Here is a 25,937-nt window from a genome sequence, read left to right on the forward strand (position 1 = left end):
TTCCTCAAGCCCCCAAGGCCCACGAGGCAGGAAAAGTCAGAAAGCAGGTAGCATTCCTGAGAGTCAGGCCAGCTGTAAGTGAGCCCAGCTCACGGGCTCAGAGAAGCAGAGCTGTAACTCGTACTGAGCGCCAAGATCTGCTCAGCTAAGCTATGCCAAACACTCAATAAAACAGCAGTTCTGGATTGGGTTTTTTGCCCCACTGGATGAATAATCTTTTCTATCGGGATGCAATCAGGAACCCAACTCCAGTTTGGCTGGGACAGCCTTTCCTCTCATCAGGAACCTGGAAATCTCAGCTCAGCCACTCACAAGTTTCTTGCTCGCAGAGAGACTGCTTATAACAGCGCAGCAGACTAAACACAACAAGCAGCCACTGCAATAATCAAGGCAAACCCAGAGCTGCTGCTTGCCAGCAGAGCATTTTAGTTGAGGGAGCAGAGCAAAGGATCCTCCTTTCACTGATCCCTTGAAAGTATGCAACTGCTTTCCATCACTCATCGCCACCCAGATTGAGAAGGCTGAAGGGGTTCAGTTCTTCCTGCAGTCAAGGCCAAATAACGGGGACTAGTCACCACACACCTGCGCTCAGAACTTGTCCACATCTGACTGACACAACCACTGCAATAACACAGCGCAAAATCCAAAGTCTGTGCTAACACTTGATAACCACACCTAGAGGGCACAGCTCATGGAACAGCAGGGCCAACCCTGAAACAGAGATCTGCCCAGGGCATGGGGGAGAACGCGGAGGAAGATGCAGTGCTGGAAGCACTGGCTTCCTGAAGCTAACAGCAGCACGGATGCAATCTAGACCAAAAGCTCTGCCTGCTGCATTCCCATTGAGTAATTAGTGGGAGGTTCAGCTTTCTGTATTTGTAAGGGTGTCCTGTACCTTGCTAGAGGGGTATGTCTCGTGCAGATCTGCAGTAGGGGATGTGCCAATTCACTCACCCCTGGCAAATCAAAGCTGTATCCTAATGACAGAAAGCAGAGCTGAGCTGAGAGATGGGACCCCTGTGAAAGCCACTGCCTGACGTCCAGGACAGAGGAGCAGAGGTCTCCAGTCTCCATCACAAGGGGCCACTCCCAAAGTGACTCCTAACTTCTGGTCAGTACAGCCATAACTTACAGAGCGGTGACATCTTTGAGAAAGGGTCCGAAACCTCCACTGCGAACAGCAGACAAGCCCCAGATGTCTTCAGCACAGGGTTGGCTGGATTATTCACAGCCAGGGAATCAGCTAAATGCAGTTTAACTCAGTTGCCTGCTTAATCCAGAGCACTTTTAAATCCCCATACACTGATCCAAGTTGCCAGAGGTATTTTAACCCTTGAGACCCCCAAGATGCTAAACATTGGTTAAGAAAGCAATTTTTAATATACAAATAGAATTTCCTTCAGTGTTTAAGCAACTGCGAATGAACTGCTCATCCATCCTGGCTACCAGCTCTTGCTACGAGGAGGATTCATTTGGCTCCATCTTGCTTAAAATACTGAGCTGAATCAGCAGATCCTGTCCTGGAGGAACAGGTAACCCTGCCCTGAACCTCTGTGCATCACGCAGCCCCAATCTGCTGCTGCACATTAAGGGCCAGAAGCAAAACACAAACAGGACAAAGAATAAACTGACAAACTGCTGGATTTGGAGGCCTGGTAGCCCCCTCCCAAAAGACACGTCCAAAGACACCCGGGCTAAAGGATTGTTCCTTCAAGTACAAGAGGTAATACAGTAAACCCTCTTGTTTTCTCCTGGATTTGGTCACCAGAGAGCTGCCCACCAGCCCCTGGACAGAAGAGCACACATCCTAATTAAAGGCAACATGTAAAAGCCCAAAGCAACAAAAGTAGAGATTCATTGGTGGCATCTGGCGAGTGACAAAGATAACAGCAGCTTTTGATAACAATTCTTTGAAGGGAAAGCCAGAGTTGATAGGCATCACCGCTGGAAGGCTCTTACAGAGGAGAGTGTTAAATAGCGTCAACTGGCAGGTTTAAGCATTGTCTGGGAAATATCAAACACTGTCAAGATACCACAAAGCTCTCTGCAGCCAAGCCCCAGCGAGGGACTCCTGTGGGCTCATCTCTGAGAACACAGACTGATGGGCCACCAGACCTGCCGACAGAAAACACCTTATTAGCAGCTGGTGCAGAGAGTACAGCGCCCTCAAAACAACCAAACCAGCCAGGTCAGCCCACCCAGACACCCAGCATCTCCCCGCAGTACCTGCAGCCACAGCTGCAGCCCAGCCCTGCTGTCAGGAGTCCTCTCGGACTGGTCGGGTCAGCGCTCCCAGCCTTCCAAACCCCGCCCTTCTGGGAGCTGCACTCAGCCCAGTCCAGGGAAAAAAGATGAAGACACCCCTTAACTCTATCTGGAGACTTCCAGGAATTCTCCCACCTCAGGGAAAAGGAAATGGAACGAAAATTTTTGTTCAGTTTTTCCAAAGCAAAATAAAACCCAACCACTGCAGCAGCGAGACAGCTGTCACAGGAGTACAGATCTTCAAAGCTCTGAAATAAATAGTCTTGCCTCTGGCTTCCAGCTGCATGGGATTGCTTTATAGCACCTTACACAAAACCCACAATAAAATACCTCCTACAGGTTGTCAAAGCAACAGCATTAAGGTTGTCCACGGGATTAGGCACTGGCTTCTAAACGCCCCATTCTTTGGTACCTTCAGCAAACCACCAGCTCTGATTCAGCCCTCGGTTGGTTTTCTGAAAGGGTGACAAAAGCAGCTTCAGCAAGATCAGAGTCAGACCACAAAATCTGCTTCCTTTAGAGATCAGGCCCTGCTGCCTCTGAGCAGCTCAGATCCCCCTACAGCCGCTGGGCCTGCAGGAACTGAACAACTCGGGTCTGACCAGGGGACGAGGCAAAGCCTGGGGAAGAAGGCCAGCTGTGAAACAGTTTGACAGAGAAGAGGGGAGAGAGAAAATGTGGGACAATGGAGCTTCCAAAGGAGATCAAAAGAATCAGGGCTTCATGAACCCAATCCATGAACTAGAGGTTCTGTATCTGTACAGATGTTACTGTACTTGGAGCGGCAGAACACTAAAATCCATTGCCCAGGGAGAGCAGAGAAGCTTTGGAGATGAGCACAGAGCACAGCGCTGCCAACTCTTTTAACAGCCAGCAGAGCACACCTCCTCCCAGGGGTGGCCAGCTCTAACTGCCACACTGCTGCTCAGGGAGGACAGGGAAGGAGAGTCAGGACAGCTGCAAAAAGTTCATGAGACTTCTCAAAGGGGGAAAAAAGGAAAGAGAAAATAACCAAGATCTTTTTACCAGGCTGTCTGTGACAAGAGCCATCAAAACATGAGAGTCGGTGATAGACAGCTGGGGAGAACAGTCAAGATTTGACAAAACAGTTCAGAGAGCATGAAATCAGAATGAAAATGAACATTCATAAAAAAAAAATCACACAGTATTTTACTTTGCCCGAGAGGTACCTCTGTGTCACAAGGTAAATATCCCATGCCGCTGCCCAGATGCAGATTTATTCCAAGAGAGAATTATTCCCCTAACCAAGGGCTTTTCTACACAATAACCTCTGCAGCCTGGGGCAATGCAGCCGTGCATTCGAGTACATGCACACCCACTGTGTGCAGGCTTGCAGCTGAAACCTTCCCATACTTCTCTCTTCATTGCTGCTGAAACATTTTGACTCCCCAACCCTACACTCTGGTTCTGCAATAATTCCCCACACAGTCAAACTACAGTTTCAGGCACATCCCATCACCTGCCCAGGATGGAATCCCCAAAGTGCGACTGTTCCCAATTCCATTTTTCCCGTAGGAAACAATGGGATAGAGAGGAATGTGTGCAGGCGCCTCAGCAATGCACACAGCTGAACCACACAGGAACAGCTGGTGTGATGTGGAAGATGGTGAGACAGAAGCGAGACCTCTGGGGTTGTCAGCTGCCAGTTCAACACCTGGCAATGACAGAAGTAATAGAGGAGATTCTAACTGCTTTTAGTATTCCAAGAAACAACTGCTACTTGCCTGAGCTTTAGAGTGGAAAATCCCTTTATAACACAAAATTAAACTTTATGATGTCCTGGTGACCCCGTGTGACCCATCTTCAAACAAATCACCATGCTGAAACCTCTCAGCTGCTTCTCCTGTGAGACTGAACACCTGACAACTCTTTCACTGCCAGTGGTCCTGCTGCCTCTCCTGCTCCATCACATTTTCATCACCACCTTCAGATGCCTGCTACTCAGCAAGGTCAGTGAAGGATGAAGGAAAACAGGACCATGACAACAGTAACCAGAGCAGGGTATTAAATAACTGACGGCAGAACTCTGAAACAGAAGTGTCAGACAGCAAGGCATTACTGTGCACAAGCTTTCACAGTGCAGACGCAGTATAGACAGGGTAAGAATCTGCTCCCCAGCTCTGGAAAACCCAATCCCCTCAGCAGCAGCACTACTGACACCTGCAAGCTTCCTTCCTTAAGTTCTAAGGACAGAGGAGCATCACCTGGATCCAGATGCAGCCCACCTCTGACTACTGCCATTCTGAGGTGTTGCATTTTTCATATCGATCAGCAAGAACTTAGAAAGCAAGATTTCAGTTAACTGTCCTAAAACCTAAATCCCCAACAGGACTTGCCTCAAAAGGTCGATCAGAGACGAGCCGGCTCCATCTGCTGCATGGCCTCCCCTGACCACCACACACAAAGCTCAAGACCTCCCCAGCCTGTCCCAGCCAGCGCCCCAGGAAGGTGTTGTCAGACCTCTCCGCTCCCCTGACAGCCCCCCGGCCAGCTCCCCGGCACAGGGCACACGCCGGCTGCAGGCCGCCAGCCAGCCTTAGGGACAGGGAGTCACTCCAGGAAAACTCACGTTTTCCCCAAAGACCAGGTTCTGCTCCGAGCCCGAGCTACCGCCGCGAGCCCACAGCACCCTGCCTCTCCGCAGCACCCGAGGGGTGCAAACCCCGACCCGGAGCAGACACCAGTCCTGTCCCACCTGCTTCACACGGCATCCCTGCAGCCACAGGCACCTCCTGAAAGGGGGGAACCTGCGAGAGCAGTTTTTAAATGTGTTTCCACGAAGACCAGGCAATTACAGAAAACAGATTTGACAGGGAGAAAACCAGGGAAAAGGAGGAGGAGGAAGTCGGTCTGCCTGGCTACATGAAATCGGGGTGAGAACAAGCAGAGATGCAGGGCACAGCAGAACTGAACAGGAGCTTGAAAGCGACGGGAAGAAAAAACAGGCAAGATGAACTACACAGGTGTTCTGGACAGGAGCCTGGTTTTGTTTAAATCCTGATTAGTTCTTCCTTATCAATTATTCTGATGATTAATTCTATTTCCACATGGGCATTTTGTCAACATTTAAGAAGATGCACAGGAGACCCCAGGAGGAGCCCCAACACTCACCTAGGAACGAGGTGACGATCTGCAAGACCGACAGCACATCAGGCAGGACAAGCTTGCAAAGAAACACGGTGCCAACCAGTTACATCACGTTTACAGCAATCCACAGCTATATGCAGTGAAAAGCGACTATTTTATGCAGAGCTGGCGCAGAGCAGAGAGCTGGAGATGAAGGAGCGGCTGACAGGGGAGGCTGAAGCAGTGCCACCCACGGCAGGAGCTCTGCCGGCTGTTTGCAGCCTGAGAGCAAGTGGTGCTGCCGGATTTTGCAACCAGAAGCACTCCCAGGATCCCAGCACAAAGAAACTTGTCCTTTAATTACTTTTCAATTACTTCTTGTACCTTCATTGTGTGAGACTTCTGCTCTGCCTGCAGATGTCAAGAGATTCTTTTCTGAAAGCAGAGCAGGGTCGTTCCAACTTGAAACAAAACAGGATTTGTCTTTTGGGAAAGGTGCTGTGTAGAAACTGAAGTTTGTCCAGAAGGCCAGAGGAGCAGCAGGGCTCTGCAAAGGGGCTGGGCTCCAGCACACCCCCCTGCTCACACACACCCCCCCCCCCCCCCCATCTCTCCCAGCACCTCCGAGCTGGGAAAAACTGTCCCACAGCCAGAAGGCAAGAGCCCGCCTGGGCCAGCTCTCGCCCTCGGGCTTAATGCCGGTTTCTGATCAGCACCTCTTGGCTCTGGTGACTGGCACCCTCTGAAGCACCACTCTGAGGTGTTCATCAGATTGAACCCACCCAACCCAAATCACCACAGAGAGCAGAAAATATTAAATGTGTCACTTCTTTCACACTTGAAGTAAAAATAAAGAGCTAAAATTCACTTTCCCTGGGGTAACCTGACAGATAAACCCTGCAGACACAACAGACCCTTACAGACAGCAAAGACCCAACAAGTTCAAGGTAAAAGGACAAGCACAGTCACACATCAGAACGTCTGAACAGCCCGAACTGTGACAACAAACCTTTTTTTAAAAAAAAAAATCAGAACCATGAAAAAGTTTGTGTTTTTAGAACAAAGCTTCCCTTTCCCTGGCGATCCCACCACCCCCTCCAGGGAAATCGGCCCCAGCCCCTGCACTCACCCACTGCTAGGCCGGAGCCACCACCACTGGTGCTGGTGCTGGTGCTGGTGCTGGTGCTGGTGCTGCTGGTGCTGGTGCTGCTGGTGCTGGTGCTGGTGCCACCTTTGCAGGAAGACTATTCATTCAGCCATCCAGAACAAAGCGAGTGTTTTAAAAGGAGGAATTCCCACTTGCTGGGTGAACCAAACTCTCTTCCTGGAACATCCCTCAGTGCAGACCACAGAGAGCTGGAGGACCTCCTGCCTAGGCCGCCTCACTGCAGACCATAGGCCCTCGCAGACTGTCAGCAGGAAGTAGGCCCTGTGGGGGCCAGGGGACCCCCAGGGGGGCTCCAGCACGTTGTCCCCCCCCCAGAACCTGCCCAAACTCCTGCCTGTGCTGTGAGTGGGGGATTTGGGAGCTGGGGGGATTCTTGGGGGGGTGTTATTTGGGTTCTGTGGGAGTTGTGGGTGTTACTGGTGTCCTGAGGGGGTTATTTGGGTCCTAGAGGGAGTGTAATGGAGTCGGGGGGTGGGGGGTGTCCTGGAGGGGTTTGGGAGGGTTATTGGGGTCCTCGGGGGGGGTCTTGAGGGAGATATTGGTGTCCGAGGTGGGGGGATTGGGGACATCCTGGAGGGGGTTCTGGGGGAGGTACTGGGGTCCTGGGGGTGTTTTGAGGGAGGTATTGGTGGAGGGTCTTGGTGCTTGGGGGGTGTTATTGGGGTCATGGGGGAGTTCAGGGGGTTACTAGTGTCTGGGGGTGGGGAGGGGGGGCGTAGTGTCTAATGATCGTCTCCTGGGGGTGGTTTCTGGGGGAGATATTGGGGTCCTGGGAGACAGTAATGGGGTGCAAGAAGGGTCCAGTGGGGGCTGCTGGGGTACTGGGAGGGATCTTGTGGGGGATAAACCCCCCCATAACATTTCAAAACACCTCTTATATCCCCCATATCCCCCCAAACCACCCCATATCCCACCAAATCACCCCCAAACCCCCCATATCTCCCCAAATCACCCCAAAACACCCCATATCCCCTAAATCAACCCCAAAACCTCCCCATAACCCCTCAAACCCCCATATCTCACCAAATCCACCCAGATCACCTCAAAAGTTTCCCATAGCACCCCAAAACCCTACATATCCTTCCAAAATAACCCTTATATCCCCCATATCCTCCAAACACCCCCATATCCCCCAGGTCTCCCCCACATATCCCATCCAAACCCCCCATATACCACCAAATCACCCCCAAAACCCTCCATATGCCCCCAAATCACCCCCATATACCCCCAACCCCACCATATACCCCCATATCACCACAACCCCCCCTATATCCCCAAATCACCCCTAAAATTCCCCATACACCCCCATATCCCCCATATCCCCCAAAACCCCCATAAACCCCAAGTCACCCCCATATCCCCTCAACCACCCCCATAACACCCCCAAACTTACTATACCCGCTAAACCTCCTCTATATCCCCAAATCAACCCACAACCCACCCATATCCCCTAAATCACCCCCCAAACCTACCCATATGCCCCCAAACCCCCCCATATCTCACCAAATCCCCCCTAAATGCCCCATATCTACCCAAATACACCCAAATCACCTCAAAACCTTCCCATATCACCCCAAACCTTCCCATATCCTTCCAAAATACCACTTCTATCCCCCATATACCCCCAAACACCCCCATATCACCCCCAAATCACCACCCAATATCCCCCCAAACCTCCCCATATGCCACTAAATCCCCTCCAAAACCACCCATATCCCCCCAAATCACCCGCCATATCCCGCCAATCCCTCCCATATCCCCCATATCCCCCCAAACTCCCCATATATCCCAAATCAACCCCAAAACCTCCCCATATGGCCCCAAACCCACCCATATCCCTCCAACTCACCCCAAAAACCCCTTCTATACCCTAAATCAATCCCAAAACCTCCCCATATGACCCCAAACCCACCCATATCCCCCAAATCACCCCAAAAACTACCCATATCTCCATAATCACACCACAATATCCCCCCAACATCCCATATCCCCCCAAATCACCCCAAAACCCCCCATATCCCCCCAACCCCCCCCAAAACTTCCCCATATCCCCCATTTTACCCCCAAACATCCTGTATATCCCCAGATCACGCCAATACCTCCCCACATCCCCTAAATCACCACCAAAACTTCTCCATGTGCCCCCAAACCCCCCATATCCACCCAACCCCCCCAAAACCCCCCATATCTCCCCTATATCCCCACAAATCATCTCAAAACCTGCCATTACACCCCAAAACCCCCATATCCTTCTAAAGTCCCCCTTATATCCCCCATATCCCCCCAAATCCCCAAATATCCCAGCAAATCACCCCCAAAAAACCCCATATCCCCCCAAACCACCCCCACATCCCCCAAAACCCCCATAACTCCCCAATTAAACCTAAAACACCCCCATATTCCCCCATATCCCCCATATGAACCCCAAACCACCCGTATCTCAACAAATCACCCCAAAATTCCCCATATCCCCTAAATCACCCCCAAAACCTCCCCGTATACCCCAAACCCCCCCAAATCCCTCCTAAATCCCCCATATCTCCCCATATCCCCACAAATCACCTCAAAACCTGCCCATATCCCTCCAAACCCCCATATATACCCCAAATCAGCCCCCCATCCCCTCAAACCACCATACCCCCCAAATCACTCCCCAAACCCTCATATCCCCTCAAAACACCACATCCCCCCAAACCACCCCAAAAACCCCCATATACCCTAAATCACCCCCAAAACCTCCCCATATGCCCCCAAGCCCCCCATATCATCCCAAATCAGCCCATGTACCCCAAATCACCCCAAAACTTCCCCAAACACCCCCGTGGCCAACCTCCACTCCAGTGACCCCCACACACACCAGGGTACCCCCCGGACACCTGGGTTCCCTCAGAGTGGGGCTGGGGACTCCCCAGGTGCCTGGTTCCTCCCAAGACACCCCTCTCTGTCACTCTGTGTGTGTGTGTGTGTGTCCCAGGCACCATTATATTATTATTATAATTATTATAATATTATTGTATTATTATATTGGATGAGAAAAGGGGCTTCTGTGTTCATGGAGGTGCTGGGAATGCCGCAGCACGTCCTGGAAACATGAAGGAACGAAGGTCATTGGAACTAGGCGTCAGCATGGAGTCAGCAGGAGAAACCCTGCTGGCCCCACCTAATAACCTTCTGTGGTGAAATCACTGGCTGGGGAGACGAGAGGAGTGCGGTGGCCACTGTCCACCCAGACGTGAGGAAGGCTTTCCGCAGCGTCTGCCAGAATAGCCCCGTGGAGACGCTGAAGCAGCGTGGGCTGGCTGAGGAGAGGGGGAGGTGGGTAGAAAGTGGCTGACCAGCCAAGGCCAGAGGGTGGTGAGCAGCGGCACCAAGTGCAGCTGGAGCCCGGGAGCCAGCGGGGAAGCCCAAGGCAAGAGGCATTGCCAGCAGGTGGAGGGAGGAGGGGTCCTTCCCTCTGCTCCGTCCTGCGCTGGGCTCCCCAGGGCAAGAGAGGCGGGGCCATGCTAGAGAGGCGGGGCCATGCTGGAGAGAACGCCCAGCCTGTGGCCCCTCCCACTGTCCGTTGGGCTTGGGCTGTCAATCAGTTGGAGCCAACAGCCCCCAGCGCCGGCAGCACGGAGCTGTGCTGGCACAGAGCGGCACTGGGAGGAGGCAGGGTCTGGCCGAGCAGCGCTGACCAGGCTCCGGCAACCCGCTTCCCATCCTCGCTGTCACCGGCTGGGCTGCATCCTTGGTGCACAGCGAGGGTCCTCCTGTCCCGGGCAGGATGGGCCAGGCCAACGGCTGCTGTGGCTCCAGGTGGGCTCCCCCCGTGGCTCGGGGACAGGGGGGCACGGCCGGGCCCCGCAGCAGCGGCCTTTCTGATGCCTGCCGTGCTCTGCTCCGCAGGGACGCTCTCGCCGATGCAGAGCCGGTGCTGAGCGCAGACGTGCAGCTGACCCGGGGCTGCAAGAGGAGCGAGAGGCGCCTTCTCCTCCTCCAGGAGGAACTGGTGGTCACCAAGCTGCGGTAAGACCCTCCGACCGAGCTGCCCTTGCCCCATCCCTGGCCCCGGCTCAAGGGCTGGGACACCCTGGCCCCCGGCCCCAGGACCTGTGTGCTGGATGCACCAATGCCCATCCCAAGGGCAGGAGGGGAGCAGGGCTCTGCCCGGGGGGGCACCCCAAGGAGGCCACCTCCAGCTCACTGCCTGCCTCTGCTCTCTGCAGAGGTGGCACCACCCTGCGCCCACAGCTCCGCCTGGCCCTGGACCAGCTGTGGGTGCTGAGTGACGGGAAGGAGGCGGCGTGGGAGGAAGAGGTGGAGGGTGTCGGCAGCCGCGAGGAGAGGAGCTCCCTCATCTTCCTCTGGCCCAGGGGCTCCTGCACTGCCACTTTCGGGTGAGTCGTGGTGCCACGTCCCACGGCCGGGCAGGAGAGGTTCCTGTGAAGGGCCTCTGCCCTCCGTGCAGAGCCTGGGCAGGGAGCGGGCAGCACGCCGGCAGGGAGGGATGGGGGGCATTTCTGCGTCCTGCATCCCCTGGTCACCTTTTGATCCCCAGAAGGGAAGGACCAAAGCAGGTGCTGTGGCAGGACAGAGGGAGCCAGGGCTTGGGCAGCAGCTCTGTCCCGCCCCATGGCGCTTCATCCTGCCCCTGTGTCCTTCCCCAGGGGGCAGGGCTGTGCAGGCATCCGCCTCTGCCCACGGGCTGGGGGGCAGCGGGGCCTGACGCTGTTTCTCCTCTTGCTGCAGCTCCCAGGCGCTGAAGGAGCTGTGGGTGCATACATTGCTGGGGTAAGCTGGGGGGTGCTGCAGGCACAGCCAGATGGGGGAACACAGCTCCCCAGCTGGGGAGAGGTGCCCCCGCGGCTGTGGGCAGCTCTCGGGGAGAGCTGCCTGATGAGAGAGAAGAGGCGGCTTGGGGCTCACCCAGCTCTGTCCCTTCCCGGTGCACAGGATACCCGACGCAGCCAAGAAGCCCAGAGTGACCCTTGTCCCGTCACTCAAGCTCCTGGAGAAGCTGAGCCGCCGCCATGCTGTGAGTGTCTGTCTGGCCTGGGCACTGTCCCCAGCACTGCTCCTCCAGCTGAGCAGCACAGGCATCACTGCTCACCTTCTGCCGCTGCTTCTCTCTTGCCAGTGGAGGCCGTTCAGCACCAGGAGCCTGGAGAGGCTGGTGGAGCACCAGTCAGAGGTGAGAACGGCTGCCTTTCCCCTCTGGCTGTGCTGGGGTGCAGGGATGGGCGTGCAGTGGGGTGAGCTTGCGAGGGAGGGAGGGAGGGAGGGTCCCCTGGTGCAATTCAGGGAGTGGGGAGGGTTGAGGAGCCACCAGGAATGCTGGCATATCCTTGCTGGTGGCACTGGGAGAAAACCTGCCACACGGGTCAGAGAGCCCAGGAGGGCAGAGGGTCCCCACTCCGCGGTGCTCAGGCTGCTGGTGCCGGGTTCTTGCAGGCTGATCTCAAGCAAGGGCCTCCAACGGTCCCATCGAGCAGTGAAGGGGGACTTTGCCGCTCACCAGGTGAGTTTGGGAAAGAAAGGACCCTCCTGCAAGCAGCTGGGCTGTGCTCACTTGTCCCTTGAGTGTCCCCATCCAGGTTGGGCAGCCCAAGGGAGGACATCAGCCAGAGAAGGAAGGACAGCGCTGGGCAGCGGCCGATGGACGTGGCTCTGCAGGGACACGCAGCCTCTGGTGCTGCCCACAGCCTGGAGGAGGACAGGGCCAGGACTGGGCCAGGCTGTCCCAGGCTCTCAGGAACCCCCGAGCCGGAGCTGTTGAGCTGGAGCCGTGGTTCCAGCTGCCGGCTCCCTGCCTGTCCTGCCACACCGCTCAGCACCATGCTGCAGGCAGGGCAGGGCAGGCTCTGGGAGCGCTGGCCTGGCGGCATCCACTGATGGGCTCTTGCTCTCTTTTCCTTTGCAGCAGGAGGGATCAGCAGCAGAAGCAGCAGCAGCAGCAGCAGCAGCAGGAGGTGGAGGGGGCTGCCCTGGCCCTTCGCTCTGCGGCGGAGCCCGGCCTCTGTCCTGGCACCAGGGCAGGCGGGCTCCGGCTGCAGCAGGGCGCTCTTTGGGCAGCCCCTGGCAGCCCTCTGCGAGGATGGCACACTGCCCCGGCCCATCCAGGTCAGCCAGCCTGTCCAGGGGGTCCCCAGCCCTCCCTCCGCAGGCTCCGGAGGGGCAGCGGGTGTCCCCAGGAGCTCCGAGGATGGGGCACTGGGCTCTTCACCCCCAGCACGGAGCCAGCTCTGGGGCAGTGCTCTGGCCACCGCCGCTGGAAGGTGGCTCCTCAGCAACGCAACTGTCCTTCTGCCTCTCCTGCAGGAGCTGCTGGCTGTGCTGAAGCAGGAAGGACCAGCGACCGAGGGGATATTCCGCAGAGCCGCCGGTGGGACAGAGCTTCGGGAGCTGCGGGAGGCCTTGGACTGCGGCGCAGACGTCGACCTGGGAAGCCAGCCCGCGCTGCTGCTGGCTGCCATCCTGAAGGTGAGCGCTTCTGCCCTGTGGCTGGAGGAGCTCCTGGCTGGCCCTGAGTGTTCAAATGCTCACTTGGAGCCCTGGGCCTTGCAGGACTTCCTCCGGAGCATCCCCTGCAAGCTCCTTGTGACTGACCTCTACGAGGACTGGATGGCGGCGATGCAGACGGCCAGCAGGGAGGAGAAGATCAGGGAGCTGAGAGCGTAAGTGTGGGCAGCAGCCTGCCTGTTGAGCAGGAGCACTGACCGCTGGCCCAGAGCACCTGGAAAGCTGCGCTGGCTCCCACCAGCCTCGGGCGAGTCTGGGGAACGCTGTGGGCAACATCTGCTTTATTAGCGCCGTGTTCCTATTCCCCCAGGGTGGCCGAGAAGTTGCCTGCAGCCAACCTCCTCCTCCTGAAGCGGCTGCTGTCCCTCCTCCAGCACATCGGCCACCATGCAGCCACCAGCAGGATGGGCTGCAGCAACCTGGCTGTCTGCGTTGGGCCAAACCTGCTGAGCCCAGCCCACGCAGACCTGCTCCCACTGGAGGCCATGCTGGAGGTGACCCACAAGGTACACGTCCCCACGCGCCGGGGCAGCCTTCCCGGCCCACCAGCGCTTGGCTGCGCAGAGGGCTCTGCAGGCCTCCTCCCACCAGCAAATGCTGTCGGGGTGGCTGCCTGGAGGAGCAGCCCCACAGCCACAGGCTCTGGGCAGGAGCAGGGGGCAGGGGTGGGAAAGGCTGCTTGGTCCCTTGTCAGGCAGGGGGATTGAGACCCACGGTTTGATGTGTGCAGGTGAACGTGCTGGTGGAGTTTCTCGTGGAGAACTGCAGGGATCTCTTTGAGGAGGAAGCGGGCAGCCTTTCCAGCCGGGCAGACAAGGAGCTGCCAGTCCCCCTGGAGAGATTCAGAGGTGAGAGGGGGGACTGAGGGTTGGCACCGGCTGGGCCTTGGGACGCCAGAAACCTCCGTGTTGCTTCTGACAGGGCTGGGCATCGAGTGTTGTCCTCTCAGCCCCGCTTGTCCTGTGGCCTCTCTTGCCACTGCTCTCCAAACATGAACGTCTTCCTCTGCAGGATGAGCTGAAGCCTGCAGACAGGGCATCGGAGGGCTGACCACAGAAGTGTAGGGCTTCGGGTGGGGGTTGCTTTAGCTCTGTTTGCTTCCAAGAAGTCACCATGTTGCACATGCTTTTGCTTTCTAGACCTGAGTTTGGAAGAGAAAAGTGTCCCTGCAGGCAAAGTGGACACCGAGCACCGAGCAGAAGCTTTGCCGCATGCACCCCCCTCTCTGCTCGGCGTCCTCACGGAAGATGGGGGAGATACGGCGGTGGAGTCTGAAGTGGGAGAGGTACGTCAGCTCCCCAAACACGGTGACAGCGTGTCTGGGGTAGGAGGGGAGTCGCTGCTGTGCCTCTGCCTGGCAGTAGAGCTGGTGTGGGTTTGGGTTATTCCTCCACCCCTTGGGATGATACATAGCAAGGGAAATTGGCAAGGTTGTGTCTCAAATGCACTCGGCAGGTGCTTAATCAAACCAAAGGCCCACAAAATGCCTACAAAGAGGCAGAGGGGAGCAGCTGTCAACTTCAGGGGGGTTTTGCTCAGGCCCTACTTCATCAGAGCTTCCTCAGGTCTATTTGGGGGTCAGCAGGGGGACTGTGTGAACTGTGGCTGATGCAAACCAGCCCAAGGCATCTCCTCTGGAGATCTCGGGTACCAATTTAGCAAAGAGTCGCTTACCACTCCAGGTCACCCCTTGCCACATGCCAACCGTGACATTTCTGGTTTAGGCACCGCCAGCTTTGCCTCTAGCCACCCCCGAGAGCATGGCAGACTCCCTGGGGCGCCCAGAACAACTGGCCAGGTTTCCAGAGGAAAGAAGGTAAAATGAGCTTGCTTTGGTTAAAATCAGAACTGACTCCAGTGGGTCGTGGCTTTCCCTGTCTAATCCCACTGTGGGATGGAAAGATTTGCAGGCTCTGCCCACGACGAGGAGAAGAAGAGGAGCCGGAAGAGAAGAGAAGCCTGGGGAGAAGAGAGCGAAAGCTGCGTGGAAAAGAAGAGGAGGAAGAGAGAAGGTGCTTCTGGCGACGGACCAGCGAAAAGACGCAGGAAGGCGCAGCAGGTCGGGCAGCCCAGGTGCGTGCCGGGCTCTCTGCCCAACTTTCACACCTCTCCACACTCCTCTGCGTCAGCCCAACGCGCTGGCGAGGGACAGCGAGGGACGGTGCTGCGCGGGGTCTGGAAATAACTCCCTGGCAGGGCCCAGGGGCTCCCGGCCGAGCCCTGCGGCGTGGCACAGGGGCACTGTGCGTCTCTGCGCGTGCTCGGGGCTCGAAGGGCATTGCCCGGGGGACGAGGCGCCAGAGCCACCCCGTAGCCAGCGCCAGCAACAGCTCTCTGCTCTGGGCCGTCAGCAATTCCTCACACACGGTGTTCCCCGGAGAGGGCAGCACAACCCTGCCTCTTCCTGCCGCCAGGGACTCACCAGAGCTTTCTGACTCTCTCCTTGCAGGTGCCGATTCATTGTCACCGCCTGATCCGCTGACTTTGGGGCCCCCAGCATTGCTGTTTGCAATAAAAAGTTGTTTTCTCTCTTGTGACGGAGTCTGCCACAAGACATTCTGGAGTGGGGGCTGTTGTTCTGTGATGGATCCTGGGGGAGGAGTTTGGGCTGGTCCCTTGTCCCAGCACCCTTCCCAGTGGGCGTCAGGGCTGAGTCGAGGTGCTGTAGGAGGGAAACCCAAGCCCAGAGTCACGCGGGAGGGTGGAGGTTGGACGGAGCAAGTGACAAGAACAGTGACAAGTTGGTATCACTCAGAATCTAAACGTAGCTGCCCCCAGCCCCCCTGACACCTGAGGATGAACTGGGACACAAGGGGGTTTATTTTCTGCCAAATTACCCTTTAATGTGACAGGTGTCATTGTTGGGGACACTCCAGGCATGGAGACGTCACCACAGACACCCTGGGGACATCCTGGTCCCCTCCCAGTTGTGGGGCATCAAAGTGGGGTGCACCCCAGGGATGGGGATGTCCCCAAGAGCCAGCTTGGGGTCTCCTGTGTCCCTCAAAGTCATGGGGTGTCAACGTGGGGGACACCCCGAGGACGGGAGCATCACTAAGAGCCACCTTGGGGTCCCTCAAGGTCATGGGGCATCAACGTGGGGGACACCTCATGGATGGGAATGTCCCCAAGAGCCCCCTTGGTGTCCCCATGTCCCCTCCCATGCCCAGGGTGACAATTTGGGGACCTCCAGGAGACCCTGAGTGGTGTGTGGGGGGTGTCCCCATGGCCCCTCCGGCGTGCCCCTGTGTCCCCCATCCTGGTCGATGCCGTGGATGTACAAGTGGAGGCTGTTGGTGACTTTCCTCGTCAACCTGGTGTGGTCCCCTTCCTGGGGGGTGGGGGGGACACACGGGTGAAAACAGGCTCCCCAATCTGAGGGAAGTGGTTGTGGGGGGCATTGGGAAGCCCCCCCTTCCCGGGTGTCCTCGAGAGTTTGGGGGGGCAGGGATAGGGGTGTGGCATCGGTGGGACCCCCCCAAAAATTCTGCAGGGGGTGGTGGGGACAGCAGGACACAGTGTGTGGGGTAACTGGGGGGTGTGGGGGGGTGACAGTGCTGGGACCCCCCAGAGCTCCTGCAGGGGACAGTAGGGATGTGGAGGAGGGGTTTGGGGGTCCCAACGGGGGAACTGGGGATGCACAAGGGGGTTGACATCCCTGGGACCTCCCCCAGACCCCTGCAGGAGACAGTAGGAATGGGGGGGTTGGTTCCTAATGGGAAACTGAGGGTCTCGGGAGAGTTAAGGGGGGTCCTCCCAATTTTGGGGGGTCCTGGGGAGGTTTTGGTGGTCCCAGAGGGGCTTAGGGGTCCCAGGTTGGGGGGACCCCCTGATTTTGGGGCACCTCAGGGGGTTTTGGGGGTCCTAGGGGGAGCTTGAGGGTGTCCCCACTATTTTGGGGGGCCTCAAGAGGTTTCTGGGGGTCCTCAGCAATTTTGGCGGGCTCAGGGGGGGGGGGTGTTGGTGGTTCCAAGGGGGCAAGACTGCTAGAGAAGAAAAAAGAAGCTCTCCTCTTCAGCACCAACCCTCCACCCCCCACCCCCCCACCCAAAATAAAAAGCACCCTCATTCACTGTTTCCCCCTAATCCTTCATTGTTCAAAGCTGTGTGGCAGCGACAGTATGATAAAGTGATAAAGAGCTCACTTTGGAGCTGGAGGAGGAGAAAACCCACAGAGGCCTCTCAGGTGTCATTTCAAGGACTGAGAAACCTTAAAACATGGAGAGAGAATCTACTTGCTGCATCCCGAGGTGAAGGGTGTCACTGCAGAGAAGCCTTAGTGAAAGAGACACCTGCTCCTCAGCAACTGCTGCCAAATTGTAACTCTCAGCCAACTGTAATCTCTGCCGTAGCTGAGCTAGTAACCTACATACGGAACTCCTCTCCCTGCTAATCCCCGGAATCACCCCATCCATCCAGAGAGGAGCAGTGCAGATCCTCCTGATTCCTCTTGAAACAAAGAGCTTCACTCCACAGTCAGTATAACTGTTCAGCAGGGATTCTTTATTCGCAGCGCTGGGCAGCACTGGGGATCGCTCCACCACAAGTGCCGCACTTACTAACAAAATTCTTGACTACATACACCAAAACATACATATGCATCAGATTTCTTAGAAAAGGCAGTCTTATGCTAATGGGTTCTCAGAATCCATTTACATAGAATCACAGAATCACAGAATCATCTAGGTTGGAAAGGACCTTGAAGATCATCCAGTCCAACCGATAACCTAGCACTGACAGATCCCAACTACACCATATCCCTCAGCGCTATGTCAACCCGCCTCTTGAACACCTCCAGGGATGGGGACGCCACCACCTCCCTGGGCAGCCCATTCCAACGCCTAACAACCCATTCTGTAAAGAAATGCTTCCTGATATCCAGTCTAAACCTTCCCTGGCGCAGCTTGAGGCCATTCCCTCTTGTTCTATCGCTTGTTACTTGGTTAAAGAGACTCATCCCCAGCTCTCTGCACCCTCCTTTCAGGTAGCTGTAGAGGGCGATGAGGTCTCCCCTCAGCCTCCTCTTCTCCAGACTAAACAACCCCAGTTCCCTCAGCCGCTCCTCGTGCTACATGTGCTCCAGACCCTTCACACCTTCGTTGCCCTTCTCTGGACACGCTCGAGTCATTCAATGTCCTTTTTGCAGTGAGGGGCCCAATACTGAACACAGTCATCGAGGTGTGGCCTCACCAGTGCCAAGTACAGGGGCAAGATCACTTCCCTGTCCCTGCTGGCCATGCTATTGCTGATACAAGCCAGGATGGCATTGGCCTTCTTGGCCACCTGGGCACACTGCTGGCTCATGTTCAGCCGGCTGTCAATCAACACCCCCAGGTCCCTCTCTGACTGGCAGCTCTCCAGCCACTCCTCCCCAAGCCTGTAGCGCTGCTGGGGGTTGTTGTGGCCCAAGTGCAGCACCCGGCATTTGGCCTTATTGAAACTCCTACAGTTGGCCTCAGCCCATCGCTCCAGCCTGTCCAGGTCTCTCTGCAGAGCCTCCCTACCCTCGAGCAGATCAACACTCCCACCCAGCTTGGTGTCATCTGCAAACTTACTGAGGGTGCACTCGATCCCCTCGTCTAGATCATCAATAAAGATGTTAAACAGGAGTGGCCCCAAAACCGAGCCCTGGGGGACACCACTCGTGTCTGGCTGCCAACTGGATTTAACTCCATTCACCACAACTCTTTGGGCCTGGCCATCCAGCCAGTTTTTTACCCAGCAAAGCGTGTGCCCATCCAAGCCGCGAGCAGCCAGTTTTGCCAGGAGAATGCTGTACGAAACGGTGTCAAAGGCCTTTCTGAGGTCAAGGTAAACAGCACCCACAGCCTTTCCCTCATCCAATAAGCAGGTCGCCCTGTCGTAGAAGGAGATCGGGTTTGTCAAGCAGGACCTGCCTTTCATAAACCCATGCTGACTGGGCCTGATCATCTGGTTGTGTGATGGTACTCAGGATGAGCTGCATAGTCTGAGCGTGTGTAGTAAAAATAGAGTGAGGGTCTTCTCCCCCCCTTAGTGGTCCACATCGTCTTCCTCACACTGTCCACTAGTTGAGCTTCAGGTTTCCCGTGTCCATACATCGTCACGGAGTGACCTCATCTGTCCTTCGGCTCCTGTTTGTTCCAAGGAGGTTAGTTTAGATCAGCTTCCAGTCACTTAACACTGGTGTCTTCTTAGACACTTGTTTTTAGGTTCCTGTTATCAGGGATGTACCCAGGGAGTTTTTCAGGCTGTCCAAGGTCTGTCTTATCTCCACTAGGCAAGGAGTTAAAGGTTTCAAAACATCTTACAAGTGGGTAATGAGGGTAGTTAGGAAAACTGTATAAATGAAATTATATACATTGCAGTAAAATATGGGAAAAATAAAAGCTAGTAAAACACAAGTGATGCTTAACGTTAAAGCTAAATGTTCTACTTTACAGGTCCATGTACATTAGCAATTTCAAGTATACTTGTAGCAACTTCCCTTCACTCTAGACAGCCTTCTTCTCTGTTACAGACATGTAAAGCAGTTACCTGGAAAACGAACGCCTGCGCTCCTTTGGAGTCTTTTTAGATTCCATCCGTTCCTGAACCATCTGTAACTCATCAAGTCTGGACTTCTTCTTCTCCCTGTTAAAAGAAGTTTGACCTTTATTACAATTACAGCTTGACCTTTATCACAAAAAGACACCAAGAAACAAAACATGGCCAGTATGAGAAAATGTACTGCTTGCAGATGCAAAGGTGGACATGCTATTTAAGCAAAAACTTTCTTAGGGACAGTTTTAGGATGACATTCGTCTTGTTTTAGTTTTGCATGATTACCATCTGCACCCAGAAAGTCTATTGGAGAAAACACTCTGTCATTTTTGCTGATGTCAGATGCACTCGAGTGTAACTGCCGTCCGACAGGCCATCGAAACACAAACATGAAAAACAGCCCAACCCAACTTCATTGAGTCAAGCCCCCACTCTTCTTTAAGTCTCGTTGTTCTCTGTCAAACTCCTCCCTAGACAAGGGAGGCCAAAGGCATCCTGCTTGTGTCAGAAATCGCAGCAGGACCAGGGGAGCGACGGTCCCCCTGTCCTCGGCTCTGGTGAGGCCGCTCCTCGAATACCGTGTCCAGTTTTGGGCCCCTCACTACAAGACAGACACTGAGGGGCTGGAGCGCGTCCAGAGAAAAGCAACGAAGGTGGTGAAGGGTCTAGAGAACAAGTCCTGTGAGGAGTGGCTGAGGGGACTGGGGGTGTTTAGCCTGGAGAGAAGGAGGCTGCGGGGAGACCTCATCACTCTCTACAACTACCCGAAAGGACGTTGTAGCAAGGTGGGTGTTGGTCTCTTTTCCCAAGTAACAAGCGATAGGAGGAGAAGCAACAGCCTCAAGTTGCACCAGGGGAGGTTTAGATCAGCTATTGGGGAACATCTCTCCACTGAAAGGGTTGTCAGCTTTGGAACAGGCTGCCCAAGGAGGTGGTTGAGTCACCATCCGCGGGTAGATGTGGCACTTAGGGACATGGTTTAGTGGTGGACTTGGCAGTGTTGGGTTAACGGTTGGACTCGATGATCTTAGAGGTTTTTTCCAACCTCAGTGATTCTATGACTCTCTAAGGGAGGTGATTGTGTCATTGGGATGGCATGTGAATGAGCCATTGGAACTGCTGCTGATCCTCAAGCTGGTGACGTGTCTGCAGGAGCTGGGGGATATTCTGAAGAAGGGAGAGTGCACCCAGCAGACGGAGGCTGCCCAGGTGGAAACTGAGGAGGAAACGGTTGTGGTGGTACCCCCGGGGGAAGAGGACATGCGCGGGGTGGTGGAGGATACAAGGGAGGTGGAGGCACAGGCACAGAGAGCGGTGTTGATGCTGGTAGTGTTGGGGCCTGAGTCCTCTGGGTATGTTCACTGTGCGGATGTCCTCGATTTGAGCTTCTAAAGAAACCCCAAAACACGAGTCACTGTTTGTTACACTCTGCCCTGATTTTAAAGTGGAAAGTGAATGGAGGAGGAGCGTGGTGGCGAGCACTTCTTGTTCTCAACTGAAGCATTTTTCTCCCCGCTTTTTGTTCATTTGAGACTACGCTCATTTCTTGGTCCTCAGACTTGCCTTCCACATCGTCACTCCCAGCAAATCCCTCAGTTTCCCCTTCTTATGGTCAATTTGGCAACTGTGGCTGGAGGCTGCCCGTGCTAAAAGAGACACGTGCCAAGCGCTCCTCTGACACACCTTGACACCCTTAATACTTCACAGTTCTGATCTTCAAAGTACTGCACAGACATTAACTCATCTTCTCTCAAACTTCTTTTAACATCTTCCGCACACGCTTCCTAGGTTGTTGCCTCATGGTGACATCTTTGGCCTGTTCTTGGCCCTGAATTTTCATTTTTTGCTTACTGAACTTGAGGTTTTAGACAATCTGTGGGATGGATCCTGGTTTTTGTTCTGACTTATTTTTAAGATTTTATACACACAGTGCACCCTTACAATCTCTCTATAACACACAGATACCAAAAGGAAGGACTAACCTGACGCTGCAATAAACCAAAAGAGACTCCTCTCTCTCCAACCGAGAGAAAGCAGCTTGGCTATTTGAGATGACTAAGTAGTAAAATAACAGCGTTGCCTTTTCCAGTAGTTTGCTCAATCAGTATTAGTTAAGTTGTTAAAAAAAGAATATTGGAGACTGATTTCTATTGGGAAATCAATTTCTTCAGCCCTATTCAGCCAGTAACCAAGAGGGTGCCTTTCCATCTGATCCTTTAATTATGTTTCATTTTTACATGTAATTATGATTTCCTCACAAAGACTTCATTCTTCAGAGTCCTCTTTTCAATCATGTACTGGAGTTTTATTTTAAATAATCTTCCTGAGAGCACAGATCCCCTTTGTGAAGGCCAATTCAAATTAAGCCATTTTAAAATTAATTACCACATGTATTCTCCACAACGATCTGTGCATACTTATTCCCTTATAAATCAGCTGTTGTGTCCGTTATGTGTTTAACATGGTTAACAAGGTTACAAGCAGCAATATATTGAATTTCTGTAGCATACTTACACTTCCCAGTCTGGTCTGCCACTCGCCGAGCGAATTTTGCCAGCTCTCATTGGATGACCTTTTGGCATGGGGAGAGAAAAAAAATCCCCTTCAGTTTACCTGAAGAGAATTTTTTAAGAGAAATTTGTAAGTTACGGTTACTTACCAGTTGTGGGTATGGATCGTCCTTGGTAGCCCAGAAGACTCGGCAATGCTGGCCGTGTCAGTGCAGGAACCTGATAGCCCTTGTGAATCAGTGCAAACAGTTGGAAAATAAGCTCTACTAAAATATGAGAATCACTGCATATGGTGGAAGAAAACCTACCTTCTCTTCCCACAAACCGCGGATTGACAGGGGGGAAGATTGGGGACATCCTGTGGCAGCCACCAGCGCAGCAGGAGGGTTCAGAGCCACGAGTGTTGGTGGAGGTGCTGGTGGCTGCTGCTGCTGCTGCCTGTGCATATGGATCCTCTGTGCATAACCAGTTCCATTTTTGAAGTTGTTCACAGCCTAGAGGCAGAAAAACATTTACAAAGAGGTAACATGAACCTTCAGTAGCTCTAGGAACAAAAGCCTCCACAGAGTAAAATGACTTGTGTATTCCCGTATATACTATCCATCCTAAAATAAACCAACATACGGATATATTCAGATTAGATGTAAGGAAGAAATTCTTCCCTGTGAGGGTGGTGAGGCCCTGGCACAGGTTTCCCAGAGAAGCTGTGGCTGCCCCCTCCCTGGAAGGGTTCAAGGCCAGGTTGGACGGGCCTTTGGGCAACCTGGGCTAGTGGAAGGTGTCCCTGCCCGGGGCAGGGGGGTGGGACTGGATGGGCTTTAAGTTCCCTTCCAAGCCAAACCCTTCTGTGATACATGAACGCATCCCATTAAACACTGGTGTTAATGACTGGTAACTCAGACTATCTGTGTGTAAAGCACTCCAGCGTTAACGCTGAATTTGAAACTGAGGCAATCCTGTTAAACACAAGTGTGACCTGAATTTGCCAGATTGTCTCTCAAGAGTTGTCAGCTTCTATAACAACAGGGAATGTATTTGCAAAGTAAATTTAGCCTTATTCCATTTAGCCTTGTTTAAGGAGGTGTAAATTAATATTTTCTTCCCTTTCAGCTAATTGACTGACTAGACTTTTCTTACAAACAGTTTATCTAAAAGTCACTGCATTACCTGGCGTAGGCACTTGTTGGCAACTAAAGTATCGGGAGAAACACCTGCCTGATGACACGCTGGGCATGTATGTTCCTCACATTCCAGTAATACTGTTCTAATACCTGGGTATAATCAGAATCATCGAAACAGGTTTTAGCTAAACTAAGGACGTTGTTGGGGTTCTAATCAGTTATAAAATCCTGTAGATGGTTAATGGGTGAATATGGTCCTGAACTGAGAGCATGAAGCTATAAATGTTCAGCAGTGCAAAAAATTTCTAGTATGCAGGAAACAGCTGCCCAGTTTTGTTATTTCACTATTGTAACATTTGAAGATGCAGAGTAGGCCGTGTCCTGATGTTTTGACTAGTCAGTTCTCCACTGTCTAGCACAGTGAGAAGTCCCCAACCTCAAGGTTCATGAATAAGACACATCTCCAGAAACCATTAGTAGGTTCAAGTTCTGACGGTTTTAACCAACTCTCCCGTGGAGAAGAATGTGGATTAAATGCCTAACGAGCCATTTGCTGCAGACCACAGTAAGTCACCAGCGTTGGCTCTATAGTTTTGTATGAGAGAAAGGACTGTGCACAAGCTCAATGCATTTGATAACTAATACTGTAATCAGCTGCAGCATTACGCACTCTTCTCGTACTCATCCTTCCGCATGGAAAGAGGATTTAACTAGATGCATAAAAAGGGAAAAAAGCCTTCTGCCTCTGTTTTTTCCTTTCTACAAGAAGAGTCCTTTCCTATTCGGGGTATACTGAAGTATTAAACAGAGCTGGTAACAAAGGAATGTTATGATCTTTCTGCTGTCAGAAGATCAGGTGTGATGTTTGGAATTAACAAACACGGGAGTAACACTTGCATTCGTCACAATAACTGTTTCCACAGCAGGGAGTAACAACTGAGCTGGTCATGATTTCTTTGCAAATGAAACATAAGAGCTCCTCTGGAATAGGATCATCTGAGGAGGAGGAGGAGGAAGAGGACAGCTCCTCGGGTAAAAAGGGAGGCTTTTCATAAAGTTATGAACATGAACTGTATGATGGCTTGTTAGCATCTATATTTGGACACAGACATGCAAACTGTCCATCAACTGAATTCCAAAGCCTGGGGCTTAATTGCTGGGCAATTCCCCAAGGAAAAAATACCTATCAAAAGCCAACAGTAAGACAGAAATCTCTTTCTATTTCATATGGTAAAAAAATACAGTGAATCCTGGAAAAAGGAATAGATAATAGACAGGGAAAGCCTCTATAATTCTAGGGCAAGCCACAAAACCTTTAATGCTTTGATTACTTTTTAAATGTATTTCTTCAAAATAGTTAGACAAACATGGAAACATTTGCAATAGCAACACTTGCGTCAGTTTAAAATCTTGCTAACGCTGAAGTACAGGTCAGGAAAAACTAAGGATGTGGGGAGGGCACTGTAGGTCTTTTTATTTTCATACACGTTTACATACATCTTTATACACATACATACATACACTCCACAACGCCAAACAGCTCTCTTAACTATGTCTGCCAGTAAACTGAAATAGCAGGCAGGAAGGATCCACGTCCACACTAAGACAGTTAGGCACGTAGTAAACTAAGATCTCTGCAACCAGTGCCATCTTAAAGAAGGAAAAAAAAACCCAAACCAACCCAAAAACCTGAAGGGAACCATCACTGTGCATGTCATAAGCATGACATGATTTTAACCTGACGGCTACCCTGCTCTAAACTTTATGCATCGTTAACTTTTCCATATTTTTAAAGCCTAAGGTAATTATTCTCAATGACCTACTTGTAGTGGCAGCCTAAGGGGCATTCTGGAGAACAGCACAGCGTCCACAACTTCTAACAGCACAGCGCAGCATGATTAAGCACTAGATTTCTGGGGGAAGAAAAACAAAAAAACACCAGCACTCATTTACTCAACTGAAAAGCTTATTACCTGCACTTCCAAAGCAACAGGCGACAGGAATACCGAAGGCAAAGCAAACCAGACCCGTCTGGAATACTTTGTATTCTCTGCTGAAGGTTAAAAATCTTTCCTTTCGTATTATGCACAGAAACTGCTTTTAGAGTGACGTCTGCAGACCTCTGAGCCACGAATTAAAACGTCTTCCTAAAAGGTAACAGTCTGAGCACTTCCTCTGGAGGGAACGGGGAAAAAAAACCCCACAAACAACAAACCAACAACAAACAAGCCAACCAGAGAAGGAGGAAGCGAAGCAATACCAAGTTCTTTTCCCGAGGTAACAAAATCCTGAGAAAACAAGATGTTTGTGCCATCAGAATAAAAATCCAAAATGAAACAAAATAGTTCACCTTTCCCTTTGAAAAGCTGCTCTTGAGTCAAGATCTGCTCTTCTTCTCTCCCAAGCATGAAACTCCTGTTCAGATTAAGACTGTTTTCAAAATACTAAGTGAAGTAGAAATTAAGTGCACACACTGAAACATGTAGAGAAACTTATTCAAAAAACCCCAATACAGTAGTACTACACTGTCCAGAAATCTTTTAAGTGTTCTGATGAAAAGGCGACTTATTTTTAGGAAATAAAATGTTTGCAGCCAAAACCGACAGATGATGTTCCAGTCAAATGTAGGTTTAAAACTTTTTGGTTTTAAACGATGTATTAAAAAGAGCTGGAGAAGGAAACGGGGACAGAAATGAAAAACCATTCAGGGGGTCAACAGTATAGATTGTCACCATGCAATCTCAACACGACAACTGCCGATCA

The 25,937-nt window shown here is 52.8% G+C and overlaps 1 pseudogene; it reads right to left on the bottom strand.

Annotated features, from left to right (window-relative positions):
- LOC141938261 (hydrocephalus-inducing protein homolog) overlaps positions 1–19,101 on the bottom strand; it is a 132,595-nt pseudogene extending 113,494 nt beyond the window's left edge.
- Positions 19,102–25,937: the final 6,836 nt, after the last annotated feature.

The sequence above is a fragment of the Strix uralensis genome, chromosome Z (assembly GCF_047716275.1).
Source record: "Strix uralensis isolate ZFMK-TIS-50842 chromosome Z, bStrUra1, whole genome shotgun sequence".
Taxonomy (NCBI): domain Eukaryota; kingdom Metazoa; phylum Chordata; class Aves; order Strigiformes; family Strigidae; genus Strix; species Strix uralensis.